This window comes from Halyomorpha halys, unplaced genomic scaffold (assembly GCF_000696795.3).
Source record: "Halyomorpha halys isolate HHAL.00 unplaced genomic scaffold, Hhal_1.1 Scaffold29.1, whole genome shotgun sequence".
Lineage (NCBI taxonomy): Eukaryota > Metazoa > Arthropoda > Insecta > Hemiptera > Pentatomidae > Halyomorpha > Halyomorpha halys.
Window position 1 is genome coordinate 395,985 of NW_027115892.1, and position 15,301 is coordinate 411,285.

At 30.1% G+C, this 15,301-nt stretch overlaps 1 protein-coding gene across 6 annotated transcripts in view; it reads left to right on the forward strand.

Moving 5' to 3' along the window:
* LOC106684431 (uncharacterized) overlaps positions 1 to 15,301 on the forward strand; it is a 284,598-nt gene that overhangs the window by 209,221 nt on the left and 60,076 nt on the right. The window contains exon 1 of one of the 6 annotated variants that reach the window (XM_067052859.1): positions 9,415 to 9,777. The exons of the other annotated variants lie outside the window; for them this stretch is intronic. The gene's annotated coding sequence lies outside the window, so the exon portion shown is untranslated. Of the gene's footprint in view, positions 1 to 9,414; positions 9,778 to 15,301 lie in introns of those variants that run through there. 6 annotated transcript variants of the gene reach the window in all.

Sequence of the window (15,301 nt, forward strand, 5' to 3'; positions counted from 1 at the left end):
TAAAAAAAAAAAAAAAAAAAAAAAAATTAGGTAGAAAATTGGCGATATAGTGTGATTCTGACCAAATCACCTCCTTGCACAACCGTTGGTCTTGTAACAGTTCCTTACAAAGTACTCCACTTAATAGGTTGAAGCGGTACAGATTTTAATTTTATATACAGCAGTGTTTTTAGATTTGTGAAATCATTGTTATATTTTTATTTTATGAAATGTTAGGTCAGTGCTGTTGTGTTCATATTTTTAATATTTTGTCAATTACTCTTAAGTTGATCTGTTTTGGTACGTTTTTGGTTGTCTCACCGATATATTTGAAAGAAAGGTGTTGCGGCCAACATATGATCGGTAATCGACTATGCGACAGATGATATAAAAAACAAAACTAATCCGCTCTCTGTTGTTTTTTATACTGCAAACAGACAGATGACTTCTTAGCGCCTCTACTTGTGCACACACATCGTCTCCTTTATCTCCTCACTACGCTCTCGTAGTAACCAGCATTCTGGTCATCTTAGCCACGGCGGGCGGACTTCTTCAACTCATCCTCCAAGAGGACAAGGCGGGCGGACGTACGTCCCTTTTGTCGATCTACTTCCACGAGAATGTCCACTCAGAACAACCACAACCGGGGCCTCACCAATCACCGGTGATATAAGACTTTTTCTCTAGTTTGTATATTTTTTTTGTTCAATTAATTTTATTTTGTAATATTATTAAGCTTTCTTTTTTTTCCTAGTTTGTATATTTTTTGTTTCTTTTGTTATGTTTACTTATTTAAAAATAAAAAAATAACAAAATTCGACCATTTCTTTCCTTTTCACGGTTGGGCTAGTAAAGGTTCCTTTTGAACCCCTACCCGCCGTAACAAAAGGTAATTTCACTAAATCCAACTAGATGATATTAATAACCTTCCATGTATAGAACCTGAATTATAAGACAATATATGAAATGATTAAACCATTAACTGGGCATAAACTCTGTTACTTAACCTTTAATCACAAATAATCTCTTGTCAATGTCAATTTATGTAAACATCATTCTCACATATAGACTCTTTTATATTCTACATAATTTGTTCTTGGGACTATAAAATTGGGGCGGGATATTTCGTACTCAATGATAACAAGGTTAAAGCCAATCGATTTCTTACATTGTTTGTACAAGATTGACAAACAACTGTGCATTTCTGAGAATGAGACGCATTAGGCAATATGACATTGTAACCGATGCCGCAATGAACGATCCCCATTGTATAATCTTATTCTTGCAATGCCTACTTCTGTATTACAGTCATCCGTACACAGCCTGGTTAGCGGATGGAAGATCTATTGAAAGGGAAATCCATGCTTCATGAAAGCAATGATGTGCAATTCGGAATCCTTATCTTTATACTTCTTTAGGAGAAATCAGTCATGTTAGTAAAGTGAATTATAGTTGAGAAGCCATTCCGTAACGGTTTACTAGTATAACTCCAACATTGCATGTTGGCGCGAGATCATTGAACGATAGATAGAATACTAAACTTTTTCTTTTTAGTTTAATGATTAATTATAATGATTGTTTGAGAGTGGTTTATTTCATTATTAACATACTCAGTTTTGATCCAAATTACTCTCAACTTTTATTCTTAAAAACTCTCCAACGTTTCGGCCCTCAGGCCATTTTCAAAGTGGCAACCTTAAATATTGATGTCTTGTTTTTAAAATCTTATTTGCAGGTTAATTTCCCATGTCACATATAACTTTTTATATCCTAAATTTAAAAACTTTTTTACACAAATAATCTTCTCTTTTTCATTTATGATCATCATTTATAACAGATTCATAAAGTCTGTTAAATCAATATTTAAGGTTGTATCCTTGAAAATGGTCTGAGGGCCGAAACGTTGGGGAGTTTTTGAGAATAAAAGTTGAGAGTAATTTGGATCAAAACTGTGTGTTAATAAACTTTTTAGTTTCAATCAAAATTACTAAGACTGATCAGTAGTGCTTCCCCCTACATCAGTAACAAGAACTTACACAAAGACTTACGAACTGCCTACGTACAAACAACCATTAAATCATTATATAAACGGTTTCACGACGCACTTCCAACAGACACTAACCCTCTAATTCAAGGACTATCAACACTAGACTTAGCAGATACGAGACGACGTTTACGAAGGAGCTGGAATAGGGACCTCTTAAATTGATTTTTAAATTTCAATTTTAATGGAGAGGCATCATTGGATGACCTTAACCTTCATGCCTTCATGACTTTTTTTTTTTTTCTCTCTCTCTCTCTCTCTACATCTCATTCGCTGGTTGTAAAAATACTTTTACAGTTGTGAATAAACTTAATAAAGTAAAAAAAAAAAATAAACTTTTTCTTTTTTATAACTGTCTTCCTGGTTATTTCTGGCATACAGGGGATTATCTACAGGTGACCAACCAATTCTAACCATGGCGGGGGATCGAGTTTTTCATTTTGTGGGACCACCACTCAATGAAAGATGTCGTTTCCGAACCGGATTCGAAACGGTGCCGCCCGCAGATCTTAGATTTGTTAGACCCTGAGCTGAACCTAGCGAAGTATTGAAAACAATGTTCATGGATGTTTGCTCATTACGCAATGATGAAATCATAGTAAATTTTTGTTTCTTCTTTTATCAACCATATAGGTTTAAATATAAGCATTAACCGAGTTATTCACGTTTTTTAAGCACCAGTATTTTTTGTTATAAAGGCGGTGTTTTGAACTTCATTTTTGGTTAAAAATTTCGATTTTAATGACATATTTCTCCATTATTTTTGTTTATAAAATAGATGAAAAGTGATATAATTTTTTTCATTAACAATTAAAATTTTGGTACTACTCTCACATTAATTCGGTACGCTACAAATTTTGAACCCTCGTTTGAGTTTTCGGTGATTCTCAACCGGACCAGATGTGAGTCGCTGAGAGGGTCCAGCAACTCATATTTTGTAAGGAGTTATTATTAAAACTATTTTATTGTTTATTTTTACTGGGGTTTTAGTAATAGTGAAATATTTTAATAGAAAAATGTATCAAAAAAGTGCCTAAGAATGAAATTTTAAACAATTTAATTTTTTAAACGAAATTAACAGGACGAAATTTTGACTAAAATCCCATCTCACTTTTATAATATTGGTCTGCCAACAACCCTGTATAAGTGTATATGTATAGTTTAGGGCTATGAAATGGACATATAATCTGTCCTCATCCCATTGCAATAATCTTATTAATGAAATATAGTTTGATTATGTTCATCTTTTTTTTTTTTAATTTATTTTATTTTTTTTATTTTTTATTTTAGTATGTATGAGATCATTCATCACTATTACCTATTGCCCACAACTGTGTGGAAGATTGTAATATCAATCAATAAATAAATCTATCAATTTCGAAAAAAAAAAAAAATTAATGAAATAACATATTCTCAAAGCTAATTAACATTTTATTGAATGTTATACTTTAAATAGAATTTTATTTAAATTTATAGAAATTTTATATAGAAATTTTGTTAAAAACTGTTATTGTTAAAAATATCGTCTTACTATAAAAACTTAAGTAAGCTTTAGCTCCATGTTGTGATACTTTTCAATTAATTCCTTATTATGGTTAAGGAGAGATTTCAGGACGAAGTTTATTAAAGCTTGGAGCAAGTTGTGTGGCGAGCAATATTTCCAAAACCATAATTTAATAGTTATGAACTATTGAAAAATTGTAAGGTTGGTAGAATTAAAACAGAATAAACTTAATTTTTTCTTTACGTTTTTGCAAGTTTTCTTGGGTGTTGGATATAATTTAATTGTATACATTTCGTTCGGCAAAATTAATAGACCATTGTTGTTGCTAGTGGGCTGGAGTGCAGGGTAATTCAGAAAGGTAGACCCATCAAAGTTTTTGAAGGGGAACATGTTTTTTCGAGGTTGTGGAGTTTTTGAGAGAACCATACTTTCGTTGACTTTCAATTTTGGTGGACATTTAAAAGAGGGAAAGAGAAAAAAAAATTAGTAAATATGTCACAAGATTTCACAAAAATTGAAAATAAATTTTTTAAACTCGTTTTTTCTTGAAATTCTTATTTATCGTTTACTTACTTCTATTCCCATGTCAGCGCCTCAATGGTTTTTGCGCCTCCTGAGTCCAAAAAGTGTTCGTCATTGTTTTACGCTTGTCATAAACCAAAATATAGGGGTACGATGCTGTTAGTTGTATGCATTGAGAAACGCAAACATTATGTGAACGCACTAGAAGGTTTGATTGTGAAACAGTTTTGATTGAGTGTAGTTTGGATGTGTAAATGAACTGTACAATGTTTATTAGAATTTGTTTGACACCTTACTATGAAATTTATTTATATTTTTTTCTTTTTCAGATATTCATATTATATTTATTTATTTTTAAAATTAGAGTTGTATTTTCATTCCCAGGACTTAATTTTAAGCAATTGATTCATCTGGCTAAAAATGAAAATTGGTTAAAAAAAAAAGATGAATGAAATTTTTGAGTATTAAGATGCATAGCAGGATGAAGTGCATAGCTTGCCAACAGCCTTTATAAAAAAATAATTCTGAAATTTATTCCTTTATTCCTTTATTCCTTTATGGCATTCTTCATGACTCCTTCATTAGCTTTGCGAGTGTTTTTTTCACTCGATCTTCCATTACTCAGATAACAAAAACAGATTACTGCACTAATGTTTTATGGAACTTAGAAACATTGTTGACTATTATTAAAGTTTCCGTAATACTCTATTTTATGAATATAAAATCCGTTTTGATGAGCAGTATATTTTATTTAGACCGGTGTCATTCTCACCGCGAATTCCATCATATATTAATTTATATTAGAAGAAGATAGTTGACCGTGTGAAGTAAATTGTAGGAAGATAGTCTGAGTGGTGGTCAATAAAGGTATCAAAATAGTAAAAGAAAACTGTTTATTGTTAACCAACGTTTCACTTGCCAGTTGTCATCGTAGTTTCATATTGCGAAACCTTGGTTAACAATACATTTTGTATTGGTTTTGTATACTATTTTGATACCTTAATTGACAACCGGACTATCTTCCTACAATCTACGAGATATTAATTTACTTTTTGTTTTAGTAGAATTAATTTTATTTTTTTGAGAGAAACAGAGAGTTTCTAACTTAAATCAGCACTAATTATCCCACTTTATGCAATGTTATTCTACTTATTAAATTATGATTACTTCTTTTGCTTTTCCTGTTTTGTTTTTTTCGGTTTGGTTATGTAAGCTTTTATTTATTTCTTCCTTTTACGATTCCTTGTTTTGAAACGCAATTCACAGCATATTTATTTCTTTTCTTTAGATAATAAGCATTATTAAAAATTAATGCGGTATTATCCTTTGTAATAACAAAGGAACTTGCTAGTCGATTTATGAATCTGCAGTATTTATTCCACTTGATTTATTTTCGTCTCCTTTGTTTTGTCATTTTATTTTTTGTTGTTTCATTATGTGGCGACGCAAGTTCCGGATATCCTTCAAGGAAAAACTTTCCTTGGTTTAGATGTAATCTTTATTTACTGCGAACAAATAACATTTCCTTCGAGTGTGGGATTATTCATTTGATTTATTCCTTGTGTGTCTACAATTGGCGTAGGCAGTAAAAAATCAAATGTTCTAGACCCCCGCTTTAGAAATACTTATTTAGAAATTTAAAACATTTCTGATTGTTACTAGTTATTTAAAGGCATCTTACGGCCAAAATTGTAATAAGTTTTCCTTTTTACTTTGACTTACGGATATGTGAAATTTATAGTAAAGGAACGCAAAAAAATTTCGTACTCGAAATTTTTACAGAAATGCATGTTTCAAGTCCAAACAACCAAAATGGTCTGTTAACACCGTGTGTGCTATCCTAGTTACAAAATGAAAAGTCGCATGAAACTGAAATTTCATATTTAAGGCGGGGATATAACTGGAATGTGATAATAAATTTTTCGAAAAACTGGAAGTGCCACTTCAAGTCGATTTTACACATTTTTTGATTTTCATGATAACGACTCTTAACGGTTTTCATTTCATCATATCGACTCATCAATATGCAATTAAATGGTCTTTTATATCAACTAGGTCTAGAAACAAAATGTATATTCGTTATTCCCATTTCGAGAAACTATAAATACAAATTTTATAGTAACAGAAAAATTAAAATTGTTTGTTCATAATTTTAACCTTCAAAATTACAAAAATATTGATAAATAAAACTTTTGTATGAAGGATGCTGTCAAAGATGGGCAAAAACTAGCTATAGCTAAAATTGCCGTGGATATGAACCCTATTCATGAATGAAACATTGATTAATAAACATCGTAACCATGGAAATATTAGCTATTAGTTTCACAGTTAGGCAACTCTAGTAAATGAGAATTGTGTTCCAAAACCACACCAGATTTATTTTTATTTCTTACTATTTTTTATCAGAATTTCGCTAGGTAGGGTCGGACAGATTCTTGGGGTATTTATGATTATATTCCCCATTATCATCCGATGGGATAGGATTCTGCTTCATCATGAGATAAGAATTTATTATAAATATTATCTAAACATTTTCAATAATAGATTAAAATAATATTTCAAGTAAAATCGTGATATATTTGAGATTACACAATATTTCCTGTTTATTTGAGAGCGCATGATCATTTTTTTTTCCTGACAGATTCGTGATGTATAGTTAGACTGTAATTTCCTTATCAAATTCGATATCAGTTATCGCAAAACATCTTATATTAGGGTCTGTTATTTGCTTTTCTACTGTTTAATGCAGCACTCTTTGCTCAATCGATTGTAAATGTAGTACAATATTTACAACCCTGTTCAATGACGACTAAACACATGATAATTTATATAATAAAACTTTTATTTTTATACTCCTTTTACAATATATTTTTATTAGAATGCTTAATATTTATGTTGATTGATTGGATTATGAATTTCTGAGTTAAGTTGTATTGCATTGTATAGCTTTTGAGAAATATATGTAACGATTATAAATCAAATTCAAATTTATTTTTGATAAAGTTTTTTTTTTTTCATTTTTGCCTACAAAATGTGGGGATGTTTTTATTTTAATTTTATTTTTTTAACAATGGATTTATATTATTAACCTTTTACTAAATTAATCTAAGACATTAAAATAAAGCTCAAAATTTGATTGTTAATAAAATCGATTTTTTAGTCTATCAAATTAATAAATTCTATAATAATTAAAGTCATGAGCTTTAACTATGTAAACGAGATGTTTTTCTTTGTACAAGTTAGTTAAGTTCAAATAAATTATTAATTTTCTTTTAAAGTTTTTAAAATTTTATGTTTAGTTTAATACATTTAAAGTTTGAGATTTAAAAAAAAAATATGTTGAGAGAAATAAATCCAGAAAAAGTAGTTCACTGCTGCCTCTTGAATTTTATATTATTTATCTTAATTTGGTTTGTAAAATTGTAAATAAATTTGGTTAGTAAAATTATAAGTAATAATTAATTTTTAGTATATAAAAAAAAAAATTATTAATTGGGTGTGAAATCTACGATGGGTGTTTTTTTAAAATTATTGACAGATATCTCACGTCAACATCAAAGTTTCAGAGGTTTTTAAGAAATATATATTTATTTTTCTTTAATTAAAAAAATTTATTAAAATTGATTATTGTTGCGAAATATATTTATTCATTATTTACTCGATAAATAACCGGAAATTCTGGTATAGTACCCGCACTGAATTCCTGTTTTTCCCCCCGGATTTTCCTGGATTTTCTTTTCCTATATTATCCCCTTCTGAGGGGATTTAATATATATTTTCTTTTTCCTCCTGATTTAATTTAAGGTGTTTTATTTTAATGCTCACATTTTAAGTTCAGTAAAATAAACCAATTACCTTTTTATTATTTTTTGAGTAGCTACTCTAAATGTTTGTAATTTCTTTTAACTTTTTTTTAAATTATATTAAAGTTTAAAATTTTTAAGTTAAACTCTTAAATAAATAAAAAAATAAAACAAACGTGGTGAGCTAAATAAAACCGTTTAATAAAGTTTGTTTAAACGTATTAGTGGCATATGTTTTTAGTCTTGAAATTGATATTATTATATAAACTAAATCGCGGGGCGTAGGAAAGGTGGTCAAGAAAAGTTAAAAAAAAACAAAAAAAAAAACAACTATTTATTAGTAACCAAAGTTTCGCTCCACTTTATAGAACTTCATCGGTGCTAAATGACATGCAAAAATTGGATAAGGTCAACTAGTAATATTTCAATATACTATGGAATAAGAACTGTTAAAAACATTAAATAAGAATTGCTGATTTTTTCTCAGTCAGATACTACTATACTGAAAAATTTCCATCATGCGATTTATCATATTCTTACCCTGAGCCTTTGAGGAAGGAGTATAATGGAGGGGGGGAGCGAGGAGGTTAGCTGGCAGAAAAAGTGAATCCAAAAAAGCAGGACTATGTGACTTTCAGGGGCGTGCCCTAGAAGTAGGGAAAGAGTGCGAGCCAGTCTCTAGCTGCCTTATGCTTCAGTTTAGATTCTAATGGTGGACATTCCTAACCTCAAAGTAAACCTTTCTATTGTGGGCGTGGTTTATTTTTTGGCTTCTCTTTTGCTTTGCAGGAGAGTAGGATTATAACACCACTCTTCGATTGTTTTTCTTTCGGTAATCTCTTTGTATTGTTTAATTACTCGGATATGTATTTTCCTTTTAAATGAATAAACTCTTAGCTGTTGTACTTGGATCTAGTGTAATGGAAAGAGGTTTATAGTACTCTTTTATGAGGTCTACCGTGCATAATCAGGCTTATCTAAAGAATTTTAATTAAAATCTGTATTTGAATGCTCTATGTTTGTATTATTAAGCTCTAACCATTTTTGTGCCTATGGCGATAATACGGTACCTGGAGAACTTGATCAGATCGGAATCTTGGAGAACAAATCAGGGCTGTTATAAACCCACAGGTGCTGTAAGGTATTTGACTGTAATTAGTAGTCGTTGGAACAACTCTATCAATTTGCCAAAACGAAATAAATAAATAAACACATGCATATAATCATTCATCCTCAATTTTAGATATTATTAGATAATTACAACCGCAAATGAGTTGAATCCAAACCTTATTAATATGTACAAATTTTTTAAAAGTTGGTTGGTAGTACCTAGTACACTAGGTATCTAGTGTGGTATAGGTTAGTTCAACTATTTCACAACCAGCAGCTATGCCTTTGAATAATATAAATGAGGGTTACATGGTACCTATATAAAGAAAAATATATTGACATTTATGACAAAATATGTGAGAGGCTGTATACAGCGGTTCATCTTTCCGTCCTTTAACTGTGAAGGAGACTGCTCATCAACTCGGTTTTAGCCTTCGCTGTTAGTCGCCTGGAATTCGAGTAGCCGCCATATTGCCTATTGGTCTATAGATTTACTATGATGATTTCTCATAAAAATTTGCGAGAGATTATAATAGAAATTTCTTTGACGAGTAACTTTGTATACTTGAAGTGTATTAATTATTTTCCTACCAGTTATCCAATAAAATGTAATTGAATAAATGCAATTGTCATGACGCCGTGAAACCTCTCCTCTTCCATTATAACCATTAGAAGTAATTGAATGCTGAAGTAAGGTTAAGAGGCTGGGAAGGACGTAGCACCTCAGAAGCAATTGAAAGGGTCAAGATCCCAAATAGATCAGTGTCCTTTTGGGTACATTCAGTCTCTACACAGCCTTCAAGGAGGCGACTCCTGTAAGTAAACTCCTCTATCAACAATCACCCTTGCTGGTTTCATGAGTACCAATTAATGATTATTTAACAAGTTTATCGGTTCTTTATTAACTATAATTATAATCGCGTGACTTAAAATTATCAATTATCACTTCCCCAGCCATTAATTTTATCATCACAACTTCATCTTTATCGAAACTACACCTCTTGGTTCTAGATGTATAACTTCTTGTATGATGGATCGTTTCGAAGTGCCTGAATGGATATAAAAGGATATTGACTCTTGGATCAATAACATGATAAGGGTAAATGTAGTGTACAAGGTTTGAAATGATGGGTTTAATTTGAATGTGGTGAAGCAACCCTTAGTCGTTAGGCTATTTCACTTTAACGATCCTGTGACGAGAATAATTTCTATAATAGATATTGAGCATTGTAATTCATCATTCATAAGAAAAGTTAGAAATATTAGTCACTTTGAGCCAATAAAATTATTTTCCGAATCTTTCTCTGTGATAGTTTTGTTATAAAATAACTTTTAATCGAATTATGTTTAATCTTTTCACTTTTTGAGGCTAGTTTCATTGTCACTTTTCCATTAAATTTTAAAACTGTTAATTTAATGAAAAAGTACCAAAGTAGATGGATTTGACCAAATTTGATGATCTGAATAGCTCTGGAAAATATTTTTAAATTATTGGATATGAGGTGTATATTTAAGTGTAAGTTATAAGATTATATAAGATTGTCTTTGAAGATGGCCGAAACGTAAGACATGTAAAGAAATAATAAAAAAGTGTTCAAACCTTAACTCGGATGCAAATTATTTTATTAAAACAAATTTAAATGGATTTTTTTTTTAACATAGCGGACGATGATTGTTTATGCATTTGAAAATCATGAATAAATATAAGTGTATGTTAATCATTTTTTTTTTCATTGGCGTGGTAGACCGTGGAGGTCCCAGGCCTCGTTCGATGTATAAAATTCTTTCTAGTGAATTTCATGGAGAAGTGACGAATTGCAATTTCGATTCTTAAATTCTTACTGAAATTTTAATAAAAGTGAAAGGTTTAAAAACTGGAATTAGGTACTGGTCAAACTTCATTCTAAGCTTATGTTCCGATGAGCTTGCTATGGGATACTTATCAAATGTGTCAATTTTTCCCATGCCTAACCTTAAAACACTGCACCTTGCTATTGTACATAAACCTAGCAGTGTGTTCTTTAATACTTCCTTGGAAATTCTGCGTTAAGACTAATATAAAATAACTTACAACGACATTTTTAATTATTTTATTTATACAGATTTATAGTGGGTACATTTCAAACTTAATGATTTGTAGTTCTAGAGTAATATCTACGAGATTAAACTTTTTCGAAATATAGGTATTTTACGGAAAATACAGATTTCTCCGCTTAAATGTAGTAGTGGGTGGAATTTGATGAAGTGGATATGGGACGTTTAGGTCTAACCAACCTGCACAATTCCCGATTTTGCTTGAAATCTAACAAATCTGAAATACGAATGAACATCTGTATTCTAAGGATGGTCAAATACTGTATAAATACTTTCCTACGTTAGTTAGTGAGAATGTAAAATTATAATTCAATCAACTCAGAAACTTTTTTTTATCTGTAAGGTCCATTTTTATTTAATTGCTGTTTCAGACATTTCCATCAAGTTGCCTTTTTAAGTACAAATTCCTACATAACAGTTATCCTTTAGTTTAAACAAATACAAATTAAATAGTAACATTTATTTTAGAAATTATTAAAAAAAATTATAGCGATTTCTGGCACTTAGTTATTAATTTTAGTCATCTTAATTTTTTTTAATGCAAAATTTTTTAAAATTTCTTAAAGAACGTCTTAGTTGAGTTTCGAATAATTAATTTATTAAAATACTCCTAGCAGAATACCATTGATTTTGAGTACAATTATTTCGTATTGGAGATAATTAAATATAATATTTGTAATTTTTATATTAAATTCAATTTCCCAACTTAATAGTTATATACTTTGCATACTTATCTATAACCTAAGTATATATTCGAACAGTCTGAGAGAAAGCTTTTATATTGTATGCTCATTTTTTCAAATTTATTTATTATTTGAGGTGAATGTTATAGGGAACAAACACTTTAGCCGTGTTTAACTTACTGTTTAACTATATATATTTTTTTTATTGATTATTTAAACTGGACAAAATTATAACAAAAATAGCTGAGACTATCTCACCGGACATAATTCTAAGTTTTATATATTAAGTAAAATATAGTTTAGTTCTCCTCCAAAAAAGATTTTTCCTTACCATAACGCCGATACATTTGCTTTCGAGCAATCGCTTAGTTTTGGTAAAGCGATTTACCAAAACTAAGTTAGAGCTTCACTGTTTCAAATTTAAAGCCGCTATTGGATTTTCCTTCCCCTAGTGGTTAGAACAGCAAGTTCTGATCTATTTTCCTTTGACAACTGGAATATAACGGTGTTTATTCTGCTCGGTCAAATCGAATACTGTTTGACAACCTGGTTTAGTATGAATTTTCCTCATTGACTAAATCCTGTTCTGTTCATTTCAAGTTCTGCTACTACTCCCGTATCATTTATTCTTAAGAATCGGAACTAGTGTTACACTACTGCATATTGCAATTAGTCTATACATCATAAATCTAGATTCCGATGAAAAAAAATTAATTTCACCCCGATCATTGATTACTTAAATCAAATATATATATAATTAATAATTAAAATTGAGGACTATGCCATACATAGTAGGGGGAAATAAAAAATGGCGGCTGTTCTGAAAAATTACAAAAAATTAATTTTTGATTCGGTGCTCACTGGATTCAGTCCAATTATACGAAATTCATAGATTTTGAGAAAGATATTGCAATTTTTTTTTCTTTTTTTTCTATGGGTTTCAAGGTATTTATGTTTAATCAACTTATGTTAAAAAGGTTTTCACACCATGTTTGGCTCAAGCTTTCGTCTACAATGCAGACAGATGTGGTTTCTCTCTCTTTAAATTAAAAATTTTATCTTTTATTTTTGTTAATTGTATATTTTTTTTATATGTAAATACATTTAGTAGATAATAGGCCATATGCAAAGTAGTCAGTCAGATTGCTTTAAATACCTCGACTCTAAAAAAATCAATGTCAAGTAGGAATCGAATACAATAAAAATAATAATAAAATCAGCTATTTCTTACATGAATTAGAACAAATTTATTTAAATAAAAGTGATTTTGATTAGTGAATGTATATATAGTTTTCACTGAAGTAATTAAAAATTGGGGTGAAATAACTTTTTGTTTGTTTACCCTTGGCTCTTTGACTTGTTTGTTGTGTTACGTCAGCTGACACCTTTAATTCTTATCGATCGCAACTATTTCTGATTTTATTTTAACGGTCGGCTTTTTGAAAAAAAAATTTTTTGTGCGATATTTACAAAGTTATCATCCGACAGGGGATAAGATATCCATAGCGGTGGGTGTGTTGTTGACCAACACTGCGTAATATTTAAAAATGTTGCGTGTATTGGATAGGTCCCCCCTCCCTGAGGGGTGGGGTACCTGGCGGCCGCTGCGTAGTAGGCGGCAATAGCATAAAAAAGGCCGCCATTTTCTTGTTTGTTTCACTTCCTCCAAATCTATGTCCCCTTTTATAATAGATACTGGTCGTGGCTTCAGCTGGGGGCTTCCCACGGCTGACTTTATTTTCGCTGCCATCTCTAAATGGATAAAGTGGAGAAGAAATAAAAAAATTAAATGGGCCCCTAAACTCATGGAGGTTAGTGATTAGGGGTATTCATGATGTTGTGTTAAATGTTAAATGTTTTACCATGTTAAATGTTATAACTATAAGATTGTGAGGAGCCCTATTTGAAGTCATGTTAAACGTTAAATGCATAAGAGCCCCTAGCGGATTTTCTCAGCAACTTGTTGTATAAGCCTTTATGTTTATAACCTTCCTTCCAGACCCTCATGTTATTGTTTACTTCAGTTTTGATTTAAGTAATTAATTACAACATGCCTAGAGTGAGTGAAAAGTGGAATTTGTGAGAAAGTTTAGATTATGAAATGAAATGAAAAAATAACTTTATTCTGGGACATATGTCCCCTAAGAATAATTACAAGGTTCATATTGTGAGATTTTTATCTGGCGAGCGTTTACAAATTTTCAGATAGTAGAATGAAATTACATTGTTTTTTTTACTGTTTTTTTCTCTCTCAAATGTATCATTAAAATTATCCATTCTGGTTTAATAACAGGGATATGAATACCACAAACACACGAAAGAACTGAGCTGTCACAACAAAAATGGCGGCGATCTCAACTGGTCTATTGTGTGACGTCATTCTTCATTTAACAGACCAAGTAACAGACTCTCAGCCATGTTAAATTTTATTTCGTTTTACCACGGTAAAGGAAGGCAATTTTTTTCGATTTAACATGACTTTTTCCATTTAACACGCTTTAACATGTTAAACCAAAGATCATAAATACCCCTATTGTGATAACAGAAATATACAGTTATCATTATAAAAAATTTAGTAAAATATATTTTATTGAGGTTTATTTTTTATACTAATCAGGTACAGACCGATAAGTCTGAGTCATAATCCGAAATTATTATATTTCATAACTTTTTTATTTAATTAGTTAAGATGTATGATAAAAATACAATAGTGTACAATCATTTTAGTTATTAAACACTTGAAAATGTCAATACAATAAAGCTATCAACATTTCACCACAAATTTTATATCATTCTAGTTCTAAGGGCGGTTTTAATTGCTCCCTCCATTATTTTAGAAATATATATATATTTTTTAACCACTTAGAGTTAATTTGTTTTTTAACCCAGCTTTATTGCATATCTACAGCATAAGTTGGACCGCCATTAATAATTTCTGCTTCATGGGGACTGTCATTTTTGAATTACAGTCAAGAAGTCAGTAACTGAGTGGTATCTGATCTTTTACATTATAAGATAAAAATATAAACTAGTTTATATGATCTTAGTTTTGTTTTGTTTTATTTCATCAATTATAATTTCCTTTTGAATGAGTGGCAGTGATGTATAGTTTTTGAGTTCTAAAAACATTTATATATATTTTTTTAACCACTTAAGTGTCCGAATGTTTTGAAACTCAGTTATGGACTGTATGTAACTAATGTTATTCTACTTTAATAATTGATAAGCCGAGTAGAATCTGTTATTTTAAATGTTACGATAGTGATGATAAAACGGGTTTCGTAGTAATATGAAAATAATATATTAAAAAATACATAGATCAATTCCTAGTATGTTTTTTATAATATTCGTTTTAGTTTTAGATTTTTTTACTTTCACTTACGAAGTATATATTCGAGTTTTCGGCGAAAATACACATTTCAAGATCTGGGATGACTAGTCTCACAAAATTTTATGTTTTATCAGATTGTTAAAAACGAAACAATGTTGATGAGACTTAAATTGCATATTTAGATTTATTTTTTATTATTATAGTTGTTTGAGAGTGGTTTAGTTTCTTTTT